Source organism: Opisthorchis viverrini (genome assembly GCF_000715545.1).
Source record: "Opisthorchis viverrini unplaced genomic scaffold opera_v5_382, whole genome shotgun sequence".
Taxonomy (NCBI): domain Eukaryota; kingdom Metazoa; phylum Platyhelminthes; class Trematoda; order Opisthorchiida; family Opisthorchiidae; genus Opisthorchis; species Opisthorchis viverrini.
In genome coordinates, this window is record NW_008752042.1 from 309,704 (window position 1) to 325,424 (window position 15,721).

Here is a 15,721-nt window from a genome sequence, read left to right on the forward strand (position 1 = left end):
CACCTAAAAGTTTCGTTGTTATGTGGGAGATTAAAACAGATGCAAGTGTGACAAGTACCTCCCGACGAAGAAGTCTTGTTTGTATTTTTTCATAGGTGTATCTGCGAGATTTGTTTCCTCGTCTGCTTGATACATTTTCACTGTGCTGGGCAACAGGCTCTTAATCTTTGATGAACTTTTAAATTTAATTGAGTTCTAAACTTTGATGGTTCACGGCAAAACACTAGGGCTGTTTGCTTTATGGCGGTAAGTTTCTGTGAGGATGTGATGTGAGTCATTCCCTGTTTGAAATCTATTAACCTCGAAACAAACCGATGGCTGGGACTCAGCTGTTATCGCCCGAGGTGAATGTGAGCGCCCCTCGCTTGCCAAGGTATAATGAGGTATATAATGAGCAATACATCAGATTGCATTGTTTGCTTGAAATGAATTTGACTTTTCTATGTGAAGTCATTGCAGAAGTATTACTGCTCTATCTTTATTATGACTGAGGTTGTCAAGTTGACATCAAAAACATTTACGAGGTCCGATTTTTTTGCATATCCGGCAGGTGTTTATATCGATAATCAACCAAAGCTTTCGTTTATTCTGGTCTTTAACTGAATATGATGCACACAGGTCACTCCGCGTTTTCCCTGGTGAAATATTTGAGGTATAGCATAACTGAAGGTACTTATAAGTTTGGTAAAAATTCATCGACAGCTCACGATCATTTTCACCCCTCTTGAATCTCACCAAGTAGGCACAGCTGCCCAGTATCCGTCAAGCTTGTGATTTACTTGAAACCAAACTGGAAAGGTTTCGACCAATACACTTATTTGCGTATTAATTTTTTTTCACAGGTAAAGTCCAGTTGGTGGGATAATATGAAAATTGTTCTTTATTGAGTCACATAGTTCCAGTCAACCCAAAATGATCTTCCTTTTATTAGATCAGACTACTAGTCTACAACAGACGGGTGAATTTAAAAAAATACTAAAAGCGGATGCCTCAAGAATTGTGACCGTTTGGCTACAAAGATAAATGTTTGGTAGTCCCTATTCGGCTAGAAATCACCCAGCTTTCTAGCTGACGGTACACCTTGATAAGAAATGCACCCTCATATTGGGTTAACCGGGGGAACGCATAACGTGCCGCAGGGTATCATGTCTCCATCCTACTGCAACTAACATTCTCAGATTCAGGTAAACTAGCAACAGAAGACGGATCATTCCAAGAGCTTCATCTGTTTTTCAAGTGCCACTTCATGGGTTTTCCAGAAAGAGGTAGTTATCCTGAGTAAGATCTCCACATCACCATTCAAGGGGCAGAAAATGTTTCGACTCAGTTTACGTTTTCGTTGACGCACCGTGTAACTCAGCGTTTTGCATTTACGGGAAGTCATTTTTATCCAAAAAAATTTACTTGAACAATGGAAGCCACCTAGTTAATGTCGGTCACTTTATTTCTGTTGAAGCAAAACACGGGGTTCATCAGCGGAGTTCATGACAGTTGGTTGGATCAGTGGAGCAAATGAATGAAAAATCGCGTGCAGAATTTCTGTCACGTGTTTGAACCACCGTGGGGTACTCATTAAATCATTTGGTAGGGCAATAAACCAGTAAGTGTGAGTTAGGTCGTTCGAGTCCACCCCATGTCATATCGCTATGCTTATGACCTGTAGATTAGGACTTCTCATTTCAAGAGTTCACTTGACACAGCAATAGTACTTTAATTTTGTACGTACAGAAATAATTTTGAATGTGATGCGTTAATAATCACGCACCATTTATAGTTGAAGAGCTATTCTCCAAATATTGATTAAGCCGCGCAACGTTTCATCAGTGTAAGTAATGGATGACAGGACAAACTTTTCAAATATGACTTCAATGCACACCTCCATTACTCATAAGAAAACTCGCATTCGACGATTACAAGTGTATTGATTGAACACAACTGCGTAAACAGAAGTGGCCTTCTCTTTTGTTCTTGTACATACTGCGCGCAAAATAATCAGAAAGTAGGCAGTTGTATTGCAAAATAGCGTGAATGATCCTCAATTCCGATATTATGCTTCATTTGCACGAATGCAATTTCTAAAACCACAGATGAAATTAAAGACCATACGAAAATCATATCAAGCGATCTTTTAGAGTCTAACCTTCCAGGATTGGAATATATTCTAGGTAGAACGAGCTAATTGTTTTCAACCCTAAAATCTTCTCCACTGGGCGGCGATTTCTAGTTGATCCAAGTAAAATTCAATGGGTGATTTGTTTATATATACATATATGTATATGCCAAAGGTCTAACTAGTTTTCCAAACCACTGCAGTTGTCACACAGCCAAACTCCACCTCAGTACCTAGAACTCACCCCACATAGTTCTTCTGCAGACGTCTTCTTAGCCTTGGCAGCAGCTTCTTCAAGAAACGTGTTTGCTGCAGTCTGACACTAAAATATATAAAAATCTTTTCAATGGCTATGTATGAAGACAGAATATCTAGACAAAATCATTATTGCTAATCGTAGAACGTTGATATTTTGGAAAGTGTAAGTTCGAGGTACACGAACAACAGTAACAAGCGGAACAAAAAACTCACAGATTTTTTGTCTCCGGGTAATATTCCGCACACCAAAGGCACGAAAGTATCCGTGACCGTGGAGTGTGATGCGGCTTTTACGACGAGCAGGAGTAGGTTAAAAACTACTTTGCATGCCTTACATCCTAATAATAAGCGAAATAAAAATTAAGAATTTGCGGAATTTTTTGTTGTCCTAACCAGAGTGATTATGGTAATGGTGCGTTGAACACCGAGAAAATAAAGTCAAGAACACCGAGAAAGTAAAGCTTACTTTTTTCACCTCGTTCTTCCAGCTGAAATGAAAGTAAATACTGTCAATTATGTGACTAACTTTCAAACCGGGCTTTTAGTTTTCCGAAGGTGGATGTTTTCCTTCCAACTGACGTACTAATGAAAGCCTCAAACATGCGTCTATCTTCAGAAGTGTTTTTTTTGTGTTAGTCTCGTCAGTGGGAGAAACAACGGCATTATCGAACGTATTTTTACCTCGTATGCACGACCTTATTTGCTCACCCATTACCCTAGATTTTCAATGAAAAAGGACAGTTTGCGCTGTTCGAAAACATGTTCTTTCATTACTTGCTTTAGTGACAATCCTAGGTGTTAGCTTTGTGTTTGAGATTCAGTGCCCTACATACTCCCCCAAAAACGAACAGTGACCAACACAGACTATTTCGCATTACTAGTCAACTGCAGTTGATATAGCGGGTCGGGAACACAATTAAATTTTTGAAATTCAACGAAGAATACGCTTTAAATTATGTTTATTAATCTAAACTAGCACGTCAGACTCGGTATAGCTTCTGCGTTACACTTACCTGAAGCTCGTGGGTGCCTATTTTTATCAGGCAGAAATTTAAAATGAGAATAACGCTGAAAATCTTTGGCATAGTTGTGAGAACTTCGGTCACGACAGACTGCGTGTGCATGGCTTATATATGACAGCACGCAAGATACAGCAGATCTCAAATCATACAGACGCGTGACTAAGCACTTACACCCCTTATTTTACGCCTATGCCATCCCTAATAGTGTCGTGCTTTGAACATGTGCATTACTTCCACTTCTGCTTGCATGCTTTGCCTTGATAAGACTAATAAACTTGCAAGTAGCCCAGTTGTTTTCAAGTCTCTTCTCAACTTGTGACTTGATTTACATGTTTTCCATATACAAGATGTTATTCTGTCAATCAGTTGCAGAAAAAAAGGTTTTGTGTACATTGTCCTTTTATGCACGCGATACAAAGACGTCTTTTCTATGTGGAACGTCCGTTTGTTCTGTTTGTTTGTCCTGGCCAACACTCTACATCAGTACACCAATCAAACAACTTTCGTCCTGTAGGGTTAGTATAGCTCGTATTCTACCAGCAGTTTACTAAATGCTTAACATGGATTACAAAAAACCTAAAATAGGAGCCAAAGAATGAAAGAATTTATTTGTCGTACACAGAAGTAAGGTAAAAACCTTAACCTAAACTTGAAGATGGTAATCTATTGACTTGAAATGGATACAAGGTACTGTTATCCGAATGGGTTACGCATAAGATCAACATAAATAATTAAAATTCGTTAGCTCAGTAACTGCGTGATAGATCACATGCCTCATCTCCCAATGTTTCCTCAAGAAGTCCTCAATGTTACGCTCTCCAGGAGTCCCAGGTCCTAAAAATAAGACCTACGTGCGACTGTTTCTAGCAAAGTCTTTTTCTCCATCATGAAACGGAGTCCTCATTTTAGAGCGATTGAATGCACCAACTGAAGAAAAATAGATGCACTATCACTCTTCCCTCTTTTTTGTGTCTTTGAAGTTTCAGACTTTTGTTACCTGAATTTCGCGTCTCATCAGGAGGTCAGAGCTCACAATCTCCCCATCAGTGACTGGAAACTAAATTCTGCCAAAATGCTAGTTAGCTACCTCACTTTTCGGTGCCTCATGTCCAACCGGTTTGGGCCTCAGCCACCAGCCAGCGGTTGCGAGTTTAGATCTGCCTAATTATTACTGAATTCCAATGAGGAAGTGGTGAACCTCAGTTACAAATTCACTGGACGGAATTGCGATAGCCCATTTTTGATCTCATTATTTCACGTGACTTACATGGAAAAATAGTCGAAAAGACATGGCGAGACGGTGACCTAGGAAACATAGTATAACGTGGTGCAATAAACAAATAATAATAATGGTTGATCAAGCATTTCGTCAGCTAGGTTTACGGATTATTTCAAAGTTGCCGCAAACTACTTTGAAAAATGTTCTCTACTGAAACACTTAGGTGACTTATAGTCCGGAATAGATTACGAAGCTAAAGAAACGCGTCATTTACTCCGCTGTATCGAGAGATTTACCACTTGCAAATCAGCAGATTTACATTTTGTTTGAATCCTGGTCTACTGAGGAGCACGGCGTTGTCAGATGTCTAGTTTCTGGCGAGAGAAGTGGAATGGATTTTAATTTTTTTCAAAGCCACAATAAGTTTTATACGGCTAGGTTGAACAGTAAGCCCTACTGGGACTGACCGATAGATATGCCTAACACCTAACAGACTGTCCACCTCCGTAAGTTTACCAGTTGTTCACTATTACTTTTATCTAAAAACCCGTGTTATCCGGTTTCCATCTCAACTGGTGTTTGCCCTATTTATTTCGATTTGAACGTTTGAACTCAACAGATTACACGCTCTCTAGGCCCGGTGTTTCCAAAAAAGTGGTCGGTTATTTTCGAGAGGTACACTCATTTGCAAATCAATTTGATCTTCACGGGAGACTCAACTGAATGTCTCGTTTATGACGTTTCCACAACTGAATGCGCTGCACACAGGCAGCCTCATGTTTCAGCTGGCACGATATTCGAGCTATCGCAGTATATTTCCATAAAGGAAACTACTTACAAGGTTGCTGAAAACTCCTCGACCGATTTCGCCCTTCTTGGGGCTCAACAGGTAGGCGCAGTCCCCGAGTTTCCGGTTGAAGTAGAACATAAGGTTGTCTGAATAACTACCATGGTCTGCAGTTAAACATGTTGATGTATCATTTGTCATGCTTGTTCACGGTGATAACCCAAAAGGATAATGCTAGAGGTTTACTCTGAGTAGTCACACTTAATATTGGCCCCATTATTTTGTTTCGATAGGATTTTACAGGTGTTGTTAATGTCCTCCTAGATAAGGCATGGTTCGCATATGAGTTCTGCTAAATATTTTTGCCCTCTTTGCTTCAAACCTGGGGTCTTGTGCTGAAAAGATCGACGGGCAAAATGCATTTTCTTTCAAGTTTGTTGTAACACCGCAATCACCAGCGTCGTTTGGAACGGAGAGCACGGATTCACCCCAAGAAACATCTGCGCATCTAATCTGTAAAAAGTTGGTTATCCTGCTTAACATTATCTCTGAAAATGTAAGGTCATCATATGATTGACGTGGAGGGAACTACTGTGAGCCATACTTATTTTTATCAGATAGCGGATGCACAGAATCCGCGACCTATGGCTACTTACATCGATAATTTTAGAACTGCGATAAAAATTTCGTGGGAGAGGAGAGCGGTGAACGATCAATGGAAATGTATAATTCTGTAGCTTCAGTGGGTTGCCACAAAATTGAAATGTCCAAGACCAAAATATCTTTGAATTAAATTGTTCGGACACAGGCAAGGATAAAATACCTCAACAGTAGGCAAATCGCCGGTTGTTGTCTGGCCACCGTACCCAAAACCAAAATACTTTTGAAAACTGGACCAAGGTAAACAAATTTCATGCCTTTTCTCGCTTCAGTCCTCCTGAGTCTACATCCGAAAGCAATTATCTGAAACTAAGTAAACGAAAACTGCTGGTGAAATTCCTGCACATCGCTCGAATCCAAAAGGCCCACAATCTCAAAACCACAAAAGCCACTCGGCTGCACGCTGTACTCCGAACGCACACTGTTCAGCAGGATCATCAAACAGAGGCATACAATCGGCCTTGTTGATTTGAAGGGTCTGCAGCTACTGTTCAGTCCGACCTCTTTTTCTTGCAGTTGACCATACCCATGCAGTGAAGACATTATGGATTGACTCGTCATTCCAGACAACTTTTGGTATCCCAACTTTAACCTACATATCTAAGGGTTGAATCGACGACAAGAATTTAGCTTGCTGCACAAACTTTATTGATTGTCTTGAATGAGGACTGCTGACTAGGAACACACGAACCACTCGCCGCCAATTCCTCCTACCGTATGGACTCTTTTCCTTGCCAATGGCGTTTCTAACAATCACGGCTAGTTCATCAGGCCTGGGAATCAATTCGATATCTTTGGAGTTTACTTAGAACAGGAAACTAACCACCAAAACATATCTAAAAGTGGGTTAAATCAAACGGCGCAATATCGCCAAAAGTTTTCCTTGGAGGTCTGAACTGAAAACAGGCCGGCTGGTCTGGAAATATTGACTGGCTAAAATTGATAAGATATTACGTGGGTTTGCCAGATGTAGTCTGTGACCACGTTACGTGGCGATAGGAACGCACCTCAGTTATCAGTCTGGAAGATTATATACTGTTTGGCCGTCAGCCGCTAGAATCACGCTTCAGTGACTTTTTTGAACCTCCACGGAATTTCCGGCAAATATTGGGTGGTCCGCTTTGATAAAAAATAATTTCCTGTACTCAGGGAAAACAGACGGGAGTACTCATCCACGTCAAACAACAAGAACTCCGAGTTTTAATTCAGTACCAAATTGATCTTTAGTTGTTAGATATACCGTTGGTTTTATCCCCATCTGGTCTAAAACTATGTCAACCAGACGAACTTGCGGCCTGAAGTGTTTGTGCGAGGAGCGAAACGAGGCTGACAAAATGCTTCGGGAAAATAATTATTGGTTTATCTAAAATGAAATTAATCATAAGGTCACTGAAAACTCTTCGACAGCCCACGACCGACTTTTACCGTTCTTCAGGCTCATCAAGTGGACGCAGTCCGCCAACGTCATGCTCTAATGGAGGCCTAATTGGACAAATTTCGGCAAATACACTCACTCGTTTCAGTTCATTCACTTAAGTTTTCCCGCAAGAATCAAATAAATCTCTCGTTTACGACAATCTTTTAGCTGAATGTGTTCCATAAAGTGCGCCTCATGCGTCAGTTGGCACTAAAGACATTATAGTTTATTTTCATAAATAAATTACTCAAAAGTTCGCTGAGTACTTGCTGACAGCCCAGCACTGGTTTCTTCCTTTTTGAGATTCATCAGTTAGGTACAGTCCCGTGCCGTTTGTGATAAAAGTAGTTCAGCGCTGATAAAGCAAATTTTGTATTCCACATTTTTTCGCATGGCTACAACAAATCGCGCTATTCAGCTATTGGCAAGTGGTGGTACTCAGAGGAAAATAAACACTGACAAAATTTCATCTTGACGGTGATCAAAGTACGCTTTACAGAAGTGAAGAAATGAGAAGCAGTTGTGGGAATTTGTTCCAAAGACGTGCACAGTAGAAGCCTTGCCCTTAAAGAAAGATAAGGATGTGCATTTACGACCACAGATCCATATAACTGTGCACAAGTCTCTAATTTGCACCATCTTTTATGCGTTCATTCTGAGCTTGTCATTATCGTCCGCCCTATGCGCCCTCAAGCAAAACTTGTTCACCATGTTTTTTTCAGCTAATTGTGTCTGGGGCGATTTTACCCATTAACCGTTGGACTTCACAAGTGTCTGCAAGAGCAGTTATTGTTAAATTTGAAAATTTCATCCTCCGGCCTCTAAGTGTTCTATTATGAAGTGAGAAAGCCGTAATCCTTACCAAAGAGGTGTTATTTTTAGCTAAATTGTGCAGAACCATTGGTCTGAAAAGGATCCAGGTAACATTGAGAGGTTACAAAAATTGAAGATGTCCATAAACGGCAATGGTGGTGTCTGGTTTTACTGAACAAACAACCCACCTGATGTCACATGAGTTGAGCAGGTGATCCTGGTGATCCTCATTACACTGAGGAATGGAATGTAGACGTAGTGCAAAACAAAGTTTCATTTCTTGTTCTGCATTTGGTAGAATCTTGGGTACCTAGGCAGACTAGTGATGGATGAGAGCCTGAACACTTTCAATGCAGATAAATAATACGATTGGCCCTAAATGGTATTCAAATCTGTAGTAGATTGTCCCAACGGAGCTCTAAGTGGCTGAACCACTGTGGTCATGATACCTATCTCTAAATTGATTCTGCTTACTTCAGCTTATAGAATCACGGCGTCTCCGTGATGAACTGAGAAGTTTAGTCTTCCCGTCCACATTATGTAAGCTTCTGTTTCATGAGAAAAGTGATTTTAGTCGCCCCTTAAATGTTTCCATCAATAAATTTACGCAACGCGGTATATACTGCACCTATCCTCCAATTTGATCCCCAGTGCTCTTGACATACCATTGCTCATAAGTGAAATTAACTCTTACGATGGAGTGATTCTGATATTTAGAGAGAGGCAGATTTGGTGCGCCATACGAATTAACATTGCTAGCTTTATATGATGATTCATCTAACTAGTAGGAACATCTCCCTCGTTATTCTATTGCCACGCGCTGACGATAGGAGCCAAAAACATCCATCTTACCAGTAGTGTAATTTTATCGCCATATCGTTCATATTTAACTGCAGGCCTGATAATCATAAAACAGCACCACAGAGGCCAAAACCTTTGGTTGTAAAAATGGAGCATATTACCGATAAACAATGCACGATAATTTACCAACTTCAATATCATTTGTTACAAAACGGAAGCGACCAAGTCACTGATTAGACCAAAAATTCGTTGCTGCAATTTACCTACACATTACCTGCAAGCATACGAAATGGACCGTGATGCTTCCTGGTAAATCGCCATAAATCGCCTCATTTCCATGGATAGGTACACTGCAATCAACGGAAGGCCATAGAATATAATAGAGTATCTTCGTTCATTCCACAGCAGTAACCTGTGATTTTATACAAGCATTTCAAATAATACTGATTGGCAGTCGACCAACCACCATCTCAGTACCGTATTACATGTGACTTTAAGGAAGTCTACTCAATTGAACGCTTGACCTGAATTAATGTTCCATAAAGTGACGTCAAAAAACGGATCAAAAGATAACGTTCGTTCGCGCACTTGTTCTCCGTGTTAGTTCATTTTTCTCCCAAATAACTGATGGTGAGTCTTCCTTGGTGGTAAGGCAAACAATCACCTAACTATAACTGGGGTGAGATGGATAAACCCTCAATCACGAAACTACAAAATGGTGTGAAACTAACCAAGTTTTTCGTAAGTTACTGGGAAATACGGATTGTTTACGCTTGACAGACTTTGTCAGCAGGTGCAATTCGTTACATGGCAGCTAGTAGCAAACACTTCAAAGAGACTTGAAGCGGACAGCTTCCAAAACCTTTCTTAGAAATCTACGCAATGGAAAGCACGGTTTTCTGGAACATGATACGCCGCAATACACTTATATGATTGCTGTTTTTACCTATCAAGCATATATCAAGTGAGGCTGTCGAATGCAAAGGTCTTGCAGCGACGGTTGTGTTGTCCTCATAAATGCTTTGATAGTTGCATGAAATCATCCGAGCAGACCAGAAACACGGTAATGTAAAAGATATGGCATTGTCTTGTACTAAATGGCCTACATAGCTAACACTACTCGTGTTTAATAAGGAGCGGAATACAAAATTGCCAACATCGTCCAACACCCACAAAATCATGTTTTGTTTGCCAGAAATATTTTACCTCGAATTTGCGGCCCCATATAACCTAAGTTCGTAGATGGACCCGTCGGCTAGCACATTCATACAGATGTGTTTTAACAGCAGAAATCCTGGAAAGCTATTATTTTTCGGGAATGATTATTGTAAACATGGCGCTTGCTGACGCGTCTCCAGAAAGCTCTGAATAATATTGTTGCCATTTGTAACTTTCATAAGTATTCATTTATAAACAATTTCGCTATAAACTGGCCCCAGGAGTTCCTGCCGAGTTTCAGAGTTATTTCGATAGGACGTTAGGTGCAATGGGTATCATATAATAAGGTCGAATTTCCGTCCGTTTGATGAGAATTTCTCAGAGCCGCATGCATTTCCCTAGCAACTGAAATAGCTCACTTAGCTTGCCAGAATTAATCAATTTGCCAAGCTTTCCGGCGGTAAACTTCCCCAGAATAGATTGTTTCACTAAACATAGACACAAACGAGTAGCTTTATCCTTAGTAAAATCAAAAACTGATTTCATGGCTAATGAAACCAACACAATTAAGCGGAATGTTTTTTTACGTATTCCTCGTCTTCGTAAAAATTCTTATTCGGCACATGGTGAAAAGAGATTTTTCTTCCAACCATCGTTGCTGTTCGGTGTGTATATATCAAACTCGACATTTTTTGGAGGAGAAATTAGACTGTGCTCAAGTTTGGCGGATGCCTGAAAGTTTAACCGTTAGTAAGGAGGTAGATTCCTAGCTCAACATAAGCATTTAATTCAAGCTATGTGCGCCTAACCTGATTATTTCACTTAATGTAGTGGCACAACGGCATATCTATTGGCTGCAGCTTCTAGTGAAATGTAGCACACCTTCAGTTGCAAATTGCTCTGTTCCGTGAAACTCATTCGGTCTCTCAGTAATCTGAAATACCGGGAAATTTTGTCCCACGTCTGTCTTCGACTCTGATATTTTTAAGAGCAGTACCCTAAAATAGTTTGTCAAATACGGTTGTTTGAACCCCACCAACCAAGTGGGAATTAATGCAATTCGACGTTTAAGTTCTGGTTCCCCTGATCCATGTTGATTTTTTATCGGTTGTTATAGTGCCCGCCTAACCAATCCAACTATTATGCGCGAAATCCTGATGTCAAAATTACCGGTTAGAACAATTTTCGGATCGCCCTAATTTTATTTAAGTGTGCTTGACCTTATCCCGGCGTGCACACTTGACTTTGGTATAAAATCATATGCCGAAAATTCAACCCTAGATCTCGTAAAGTTCCACCTGATTTGGTTCAATTTGAACAGAAACATGAATGAACTTTAGACAATGCGTGCTAGTAAACCGCTGACCTTTGATTCTAGAATATTACAGACTGACAATTTTGAGCTGTTAGCTACTGAGTGCACGAAAACATGTTATCCGGATCAAAGTGGTCATTTAATTGATACAATGCAGATCCAGTTCCTATGAGCTTTAACGTGCAGTGGGCGCTCTAGCTTATTTCCTTGCCGAAGAAGAGGAGATCAGTGGACAGAAATCAGATGGGAAGTACTTTTTGTAAGGAAGTATTAATGTAGCCTTACATATCACCAGCTGTATGGGGTGAAGTCGGTATAATTATTTCGTTTGAGACTGCTCCCATTGTGTTAAAAGAGAATATTTGATGATAGATTTCCTTATTCGTTTGTTCCGTAGATAATCCTGCAAACTCATTAAGTTGGACTGCCCCAACATTTCTTCCCTCTCAGTCACAGTACCAAATGCGACTTTCTCTCGGTCATATTAACGTGAAAATTTTCCGAAGTTTCCCTTATTCAGAGACAGACTTGAATATTTTCGGGTAGATGTCAGGCTGTGTGTGACGGGAGCACACCTAAGACAAGAAGGGTCAATGTACTCCCACCATCGTCATAGGGCGTGGTTCGAACAAATCATTGTTTCCTTTTTGGCACCAATATAAAAGGCCACCAATGCCTTTTGTTCATTCATTTGAAAAATGGCCTATCTCTACTTCAGAGTTTTCACCCTTATGGTCGCATGTTTAGCCTGCGTGATAAGTGCCAGTTCAGTTATGGTGAGTTGAAAACTGATTTAAGCACGTTACCACGTCACGGACCCGAATTCTCGGCAAGTTAATTAAAAGTGATGTTTTGTTTAAATTCAGGTTGTGAAGCGCAAAGGTGCGTACTTTGATTATTGTATCACACTATATGTAGCTGATTAGCATGAGCTAACCCATTTCACTTCGAAAATGAGCTAAATTAGAAGTATTGGATGGTTTGCTAAAACTTTCTAATGGACATCAGCCCACGTGTTTTTTCTAATTAAATGTCTATACTTCCACTCTACTTGTACCCAGCATGTCCCGTATGCGTAGGAGCTTTGAAAATATTTGTTCCACTTTTGAAAGCTGTTGGAACGAAGAAAAACATCGATGTTGCAGTCACCGCCGGCTGCGTGATCTTTCATGTGCCTAATGTAAGTTGGTCACTTCTTGATAAGGATGTCAGTGATTTTCTGTCGGTGATTGTTTACATATATAAATGAGAAAAAACTCTATTCAGTTGTCATTTGTAACAATATTGAAAAACAGCTTTGAACACTCGATCTAATTGGCTAACCAGAAAATCACCCGTGGTTTCCCATAAACATAAGGCATCAGTTGGACTCAGCTGAATCTCCAGTCAAAACCAACTTATTCTGCATATGAGAGTAGTTTTTGAAGGGATAATGTACTTCCTTACACACAATAACCAGCCCAGTTTTAGGCTCCACATCTCCAATCGTTTCTATTTAACGTTTGCGAAGGCATTTCAAAAATGAAGTGTACATTACATTGAAAAGAAGTCTGTTTTAATAATAAACGTGCCCCAGTATCTAGAGATCTCGTGCATCTTTCTTCATCCCGTTTCAATTTATGGGAAGAGTTGTCTAAGTTCATTTCGCGGGCCATTACTAATCTGGTCATTTTCATAACTGAGCTGTTACGACCATTTTAGTACGGAAGTAGTGGAGTGATTCTGTTGTTCGCTAGTGGCCCACTACTCTAAAAATTAAGGAAAGTTAAACAAGAATTTGTGTATTTTTACCCGGATCTTCGCTCCAAAACCATTTAATTTGCCAAATGACAACTTTTCGAAAAAAAGACGGTTAAGATCTTGTGCGCATGTTTCTAATCCAGGGACAGAACTGATATCACGGAACACAACATTTAGCAAAGATATTATATGCTTCAGAAACGAAACCACGCTACTTCATTTCTAATAATTTGTCTTCCGCGTTTACTTTTTATAGTGCCAGTCGCTGCTTGGAGGACTCGCGAAGCAGATAATGCACAATGTAAACTCGGGGAATCTACAGAAATTGTGTGATGTACGAATTTTTACGTCAAAACCATATATTTATTTAAGCGGTCATGAATTCACGTTCGATATGGTTTCATAGACCAGAGTTATATTCAGGGTTTATCATTTGGAGCGCTCTGCCTTACAGAACAAATAAGCGTACTGATATACTGATGAAAAAGGATCGAAAAATTTATTTTTTTCCTGTAATATAGAGTAGCTAAGCACGGTGTAATGGGGTCATTTTATACTGATGTCTTGGGGCATTACTCATGCGTTCGTGCACATTTCAGCAACTGCCATTTTGTTTTTAAAACAATGGTGAGTTTTCCGTTTGAAGCCCATCCTATCTAGATTTGCGTTTCACCGAATAGGAACGACCTCATGGCATTCGCAAATGTTGATTACTTCATGATTCAGCTGATACGGTTTCAACGTTTTTCCTTCCAGAATTCCTGTTTTTTTATTTTGTCAAATCATTCCACAAAACTTTAAAACTCGTCAAAAGATATTTCATTACAACTGTATTATCAGCTTGCATAACGTTGTTATAAAGTTCACATTTGAATTATATCCGAGGCATCCCATTCTCCGTCACCTTTCTTTAATCGTGGGTTGCTCAAAATGATCTATTATATACCTTGTTGTCTTGTCAGATCTTCAATATATGTTATGGAAATCATTTTATCACAGACACCACCAGGCTTACTACTCCTTAGCTTGAGAATAACCTTATCACAGCAGTTATACCTTTGCAGTTGCCAAATTCACGCTGTTGATTCATCTCCAGCGCATTGAGAGACAGACTATGTACCAATTTTAGACCCTCGTTGATTATTCGGTATCCAGGCCAACTCACTCGAGCTCTCTTAAACACGCGGCTTCAATCCCGGTCCATATTACACTACAACAAGTTAAGTACATTTGTCGGACACTTTCAAGCAAGATTTGATTATTTGGTGAATCCATTTGTAAGATTAACGTTAAGTAGATAGACTACTAGTCGGTGAGAGTCCGCAGCCCCGAATTTAAAAAAAGGTGAATATCGACATGGATTTACTAGCTATTCCGTCATTAGGTGACTGTATAAGTGCATACAAATGCGGCAAACTAATGCGACGTAATTAATACTGGAACAGCTGGAGTATTGTTGCGCTAGTTAAAAGCGAACTGGAAAGATAAAAAGCTTTATGATGACCATGAACCTAGCCCCAAGCTTCATAAGAAAGGCTACGCCTCATTTCATCAATTTGAAGAAAACAAGTGCTAATGGATGCATATTCTTGGAAGTGAAATTCAATAGAATGACACTGGCAATACACTGATGGAAGAATTCCAATGTACTAAGAAATTATTTTGGTTGCGTAACACAGGAAATTATATAATGCGATACGCTGTCTAAACAGGTCATTGTCGTAAACATTCTTGAACGTTGTCTCTGAAAACAAAATTCATATTGGACAGATGGGCTTCAACAAATAGAAAAGCAATGAAGAACTCTGTAGTTACGAAGTTTGATTGCATAAAAATAGCCTGAATTCCTTAATAATTGTCTAACAAAGCTTGATATTGTGACTGCTTACGCGTACGTTTCCGCGGATTGATGGTACGAATGAATGTGATTAGATTTACAGCCGTATTGTGATTCAAAAGTGACTTTCTTAAATCAGGATAGTGCATTTTAAGCCCCGATGTGTGGGAAAATTACTGAGACTGGAAACACAATGGATCCTTCAGTAATCACTACAATATATGTTCCTCCCTTAAACGTGTAGTGCTATCTGTCGTGAGGGTCTATCGAGTTTTCAGCTGCGACATTTTTCGGATGCACACGGGCACAGAAATGCACTTCTCTTCAAACTGCTAACTGAACGCACGTGCTAAGTTTACTTCGTGAACCCAAATAAATCAAAAGCTGCACTTTGTTATCCATGAGTTTCAACAGTCGTCTTGTACTGGCCTTGTCGAACGTAGGTCGGGGCAAAACTACTTTTGCGTTTTGGATTGCCTTTGGACTGGAGGTTGCTGCTGATAACTGGTTTAGCGGTGACTTCTCTGAAGCATTAGTCTATTATGAGTGGGGTCTAATGTGCACAAACTCAAATGTGCAGAAAT